Source organism: Corythoichthys intestinalis, chromosome 17 (assembly GCF_030265065.1).
Source record: "Corythoichthys intestinalis isolate RoL2023-P3 chromosome 17, ASM3026506v1, whole genome shotgun sequence".
NCBI classification, from domain to species: domain Eukaryota; kingdom Metazoa; phylum Chordata; class Actinopteri; order Syngnathiformes; family Syngnathidae; genus Corythoichthys; species Corythoichthys intestinalis.
Window position 1 is genome coordinate 25,626,529 of NC_080411.1, and position 6,011 is coordinate 25,632,539.

Below are 6,011 nucleotides of genomic sequence, written 5' to 3' on the forward strand. Positions count from 1 at the left end.
ACAACCACAATTAAGATCATTGCTAGGCTAATCGCCGACAACATACACGTATGTATGTACTGAGAGTGCTATCGCTAAACCATATAAACATTAAAAGCCCTAGCTCCATTGACAAATGACATGAAATACATTAGACTTGACAGTGGATGTTAGCAAGAACAAAAGATTTTGAATTGAAAATTTCGTAACTCACCTTTCCAAGCACAAGATAGATTCCTGCCGAATTTTCGTGGACGAGGACTTGTTTCACCCAACCAGCAACGAAGTATTTATAAGCCTCCGAGCTCTTAAAGTTTTTCAAACTTTCGTGAGAATAGGCTGATTTTGTGTGGACAAGATAGTTGTAAATATCAGGGTCAGGCAAAGATGGCGAAGACAGCGGGTCGAAAAACATCGATTTAGGCATCAATCACGTATCTGGCGAATGGATAAACTGAAGCTTTTCCACGTAACGCCTTTTATGTAACGCATCCAATGAGTTTACAGCGTCAGATAACACCGGGGCTTCCATGAATTGCTCTATAACTTGCACGACTAATTGAAAACAATGAGAATAGGTCTAAAAAATAGGTACAATATGGCGGCCGGATACAGCAACACGTCATTTTGTGACGTAGGTGAGTAGGGTCTATATGCAGGGGTGAAAGTGGGCCAGAACGGTCAGGAACGCAGTTCCGGTATAAGATTCAGGGCCAGAACACAGTTCCGGTATAAGATTCAGGGCCGGAATGCTGTTCCGGTATAAGATTCAGGTTCCAGTACACGGTTCTTTGATTCCGAAAATACGACGGCAACGGTCAAAACGCTATGTAAAAAATAAAAAATGCTAAGCTGCCACAGATGCATTACATCTCCAAGAAGAAAACAATCTACCAACATCAGATTTACATAGACAAGTGTTAACAAAAAGCATAATAAAGTGCTTGTGTAGCGTTATCCGTTTCCACCAATATTTATTATTTATTTTATCCCACAGATGGCATGGAGGTTTCCCCAGCTGCTGCAGTTATCCGAGTCTGACGATGATAAGTCACGTCAATGTGCAAATGCACGCAGCAAAGCAAAACGCCTAGACTCATTTATCCATTCAATTCGCTGACATACTGACATGTGATCAGCAGAGATAGCTCTGATTGGTTCAAATGTGCATGTTTTCTGGGACAGCAATTAAAAAAAAAAAAAAAAAAAAGGTTGAATTAATGCGATAAAAAAAGGGCAATGCAACATAAAATGGATCAAATCTTTAAGAGCAACGAAAGAGTTGAGGAAGCTTATTTGCTCTGATGGGAAGGTTCAGAACATCTTAGCTGTCAATGTGCACTTTGGACTTATATTTGTTAATTTATGTTAGGCTACTTATTAATTTCCTTATGATTTAAAAAAGTCAGTGTTTGGGCGATCTTCAAAATATATTCCATTTCACTCTGCATAATATAAGTCATTTGTACTTATTTTTCTGAATGTATGTTACTTATATCTTTATTATTAAAAAAAAAAGTAGTTAAAATTGAGATTTGGCATTTAATTTGTGAGGAAATGAGGGAAAATAAAAATTAGGAGATGGAGGTTGGGGTTATTGCTGTTTTTGTTGAATTTTATTTTGCAAATAATTGAAAAAATACAATTTTGAATGAAAATCAGGTTTTGTATGTGTTATAGAAATAACTGTGCTAAAACAGTTTTCTTTGCATTTCAGTAAATTAAGAGGTTTGAGCCCCCCCCCACCCCCCAAAAAAGAAAGAAAAAAATAAATAACATTTTGGGCTCCGTGGCAACCTTCACGTCTGGTAGTTCCGGCAAAAACATTATAGCTACTTTCACCCCTGCCTATATGCCCAAAGTGCCCCTTTTGACAGTTTTTTTTTTTTTGTGTGCGAATTAATGTGCTGCCCGCCTGTGCAGGCACGCCACCGAGGACTTTACTTGAACACAGAAAACACCTTTAAAAAAACAAATAATAATTCTAAAGCCATCTGTGTGCTGCTAAAAAGGCGCATAATCCCACCTCACCCCCTGCACACTGTTCCTCAGTGACCTGGGTGTGTGGTGAGGAGTCTGAGGACATCTGGTAATTGAAAACAAATGGTGTTACCCTATTTAACTGTGTTCGAGCAAATACTGTTGTGAAATTTCTTACACCAGGTTTATTGTGGGCATTTTTTAAAAATAATAACATGTAATTTTCTCTTATATAGTTTTCTGCTTTAAAAATGAATTACAACCGCCCACCCCAAGGCAACCGTATTTGTTAGTTCTCTTCACAACGTTATCTAGAAAGGTACACATCTCTAAGTTCTCTAATACTGAAATAATAGTTTTGAAAAAACTTTGCTGATGTTGGCTCAGTGAACATCTAATTTGGTTTGTTCTCAGATGTAGAACATGTTGAGTAAGGACGTTTTGATATAGAGTTTGAAGGAAGAAAAGATGCAAAGACTGAGTCACATCCAGAAAATGTTGATGACAGTGTTGATTTGTATTCACTGTTCCTCCCTCCAACTAAAGTCTGTCACAGTCACATCCAATTATACTGTTAAGCTGGTTAAACTGCAAGTTATGTTGTTGTAAGGCGTATTAATTTTTTGTTCATGTGCCCCTTTTGATCTATGAGCACCTGCCCATCCATCGGTCTCTGCACGGCCCTGATATGCTGCCATAGCAGATTCATGGTGCATTAAGCCCCCGAACTATTTTTAATTTGTCCGTTTTACCCTGAAGACCCCCGTTTACAGACGTCACGCAATCGCTTTTGTTTCAACCCAGCCATAAAAAGAAGGTAAGTAATTAAATTTGATATTTGAAATGTCTGTCATTTTTAGCTTCGAATCATTAATGGATGTCTTATATTAAGTTTAAAAAAAAAAAAAACGGCTCTAAAAAAATTATTCATTCGCATATTTTAAACTTTTAAACAAATTGTCACAATGAAAAAAATTGTGTCTGTAAATAAGTCACGAGATATCTACCTCATAACTATCGCTTAATTGTATTTTTTTTTGTTACTGTCGCATTTTCCATTTTAGATGATAAATAATCGATCCAAAGAAAAAAAGAAAAAAAAAAGTTTAAAAGGGTAAATATATGAAAAAGAAAATCTCGACTACTCCTTGATGTCTGCGATTTCTGCATCGTGACCCTTGTTATATTACCATGTTTCACCCATAAAATCCCCCCAAAATCCGGCTGTAGCCATTCACAGCTGTGTCTTGACACTCGGTGAGACACACTACACAGAGTTTTTAGATCCAAACAAGTTAAGTACACGATAATATCTTGTTAAAATGATGGCGTCTTTAATTATGCTCTTTCATGCTCTCACCTCGAGTTAGGTTTTAAGGGTTAAACAAAAAACAAAACAAAAAAAATAATGCTCTCCCATTCAAAATTTTTCTCCTCCCAGAAAATTGTGATTTTAAGCTTTCCAATGATGTATCACACATGCATATAGGTCAATTTTGAAATTTGGCCAAATTTGGGGTCTCAGAGCGGAACTTCAAGTCTCCTGAGTGTTTTTCACCATATACATTTGAATGTATTACCACAAAAAAAAAAAAAAAAAAAAAAAAAAAAAGAAAATCCAATACTGAAGCTATTTTAAAAATATTTCCATTGGTAAAGTTAAAGTAAAAGCTAAAGTTAAAGCTAATTGTTATTTTCAATTATTTTTATTAAAATATTCTTGATGGATTCTTGTTTTATTTCATGTTGACTGGTTAAACTGTATTGTTTGTACTATATATTGTTAATATATATATATATATATATATATATATATATATATATATATATATATATATATAAATTTTTTAACTAAAACGGCTGTTTACTCATTTGAGAAGTACACATTGTGTTTAGGAAGCTGTTGCAAAGGTGACAAAGTATTCACACAGTTGTTCACATACTCATATTTACCCTTACGCATTTCCAGGTATGAGATTCTGACAGTATGATAACCATAAGCCAAAATAAACTCTAAAATGTGTTATTTTGAGATATGTTTTTTTGTTTTTGTTTTTTTGTTTTTAATAATCCCATTGAACAGGATTGTATTTTTTCAAAACATATTAGCAAATTGGAACAGAAGTATAATGTTAAGTTAAAATAACTAAATAATAATAATAATAACACAAAATAACAACTATTCTAAATGAGATTAAAATAAATGCAGTCATTTAGGTGACCCTAAACCCACAGCCACAGCTCAACATTATTACCATCAGAACAAAAATAATTGAATTATTTTCTTTAAAAGCACGTGTGTATGACTCGTATCATGTTTACATCATATACACATATTTCTCAACACAGACAGATGCCAGAGAGAGAAAAAAAAGTGTTTTACCACCACTAGACACTACTAGTTGGTGGGAAACATTAATGACAGTGTTCACTAATCTTTAATTTTCTATAAATGCAAAATCATATTGAAGGTATTGCCTCCTCAGCAGCCACCCTTCGCAAACTTGTTTTACATGTCGGTTGCCCCTCCTCCTCTAAGCCGTGGCCGTCTGTAACTTTTCAGTAGCCGAAGTATTCCCATGCCAGCGATTTCGTTTTCTTCGATGGGGGCAAAAGTTTAGGAGTTTTACCTCCTCCAGACACTGAGCAACAACCGGTGGGGGAGGGTTGAGCCTTGCAGCTGCAAGCGAGGGATTTCTTCCTGCATTTTTGGGACATAAAAAATAGCTAATTACCATAGGGACGGTATGACAGGAAGATTTTGCGTCTTTGAAAACGTTGACATTTTCATCACGGTAATCGGGCAAATGTCTATTTACAAAATACAAGTACGGACACTCCCATGTTAAAAAAAAACAACAACAAATAAACTGGTGAAGACGCCGTCAAGCAAAGTTGGAGTTAATGTTCTGAGTTGCTTTAGTATGGGGCCCCGTTCGTAAAGCGGCTTCATGCTAAAAATAACATCAATAACATTTTGTCACGATTAGCTTCAAATAATGTTTAAAAATCTGGTGTGAATTTTTGACGGTCACTTTTTTTGCTATTTACAACCGTTTTTTGTCAAATTAACCATTTGTCGGCCAAGTAGTAAATGGATTTGTACTTGTATTGCACCTTTCCACCTTCAAGGCCCTCAAAGTGCTACTGGTGACCCAGCACCAGGAGCAACGTGGGGTTCAGTATCTTGCTCAAGGATACTTAGACGAGTTCATCAGGGCAGAGAATCGAACCCACCACCTCTGGGTTGGGGGACAGCTACTCGACCACTGAGCAACGTCATCCCCAGTGACTATTTTTGGTAATTACAAAACCAAAAAGAAAGACCTGGCCAGAGGTTGCGCTAGACTTTTTCGTTGTCTGTCATTTTGACTGACAGGGTCATAAAAATCCGGTCATAATCAATGTTTACCCGTCACTTAAATTTTTAAAATGATGATAATGACATTGTGGTGACCCTTTGTTTGGCATAATTCACCTTCCGTACTTGTGTGTCCATTTGGCCGAGCGCGTTACCAGCTACGACAGTCACGTGACAGAGACACTTAAGAGCCGCGCGCGGTCCCCTCACTATCCACTCGCTCTCGCTATATGATTGGCCGAAGAGTCGAAATGCTCTCCCGTGAAATGCCTGTTTAAAAATGTTCCCGTTGTTACTTCTTGCGTTCGCTTATAAGTGCCCATTTAAAAAGGAAATGCGATGGATGATACTACACACAGAGCGTATTATTAACAAATGTTAACGTTGTATAATCATATAGCGAGAATAAGGAACGTCACTGACAAGCGCAGGCCCCCGCGAGTGGATAGTGAGGGGTCTAGGATAGTGCGCCTACAGCTAACAAGACTCTTAACATTGCATACCGCTTCAACATATTCAATAGTATTTAGTTTTCATTCATTTTAAATTAATATTCTGTCCGAACAAGCTTAACAGAGAATCCACACCGTGCAAGCTTAACAGAGAATCCACACCGTGCCATCACACATCAAGCAGATGAATATGTAACTTTTTCTCCGCAGTGACAAAAACAGCTGACTGTGGCCCCAGT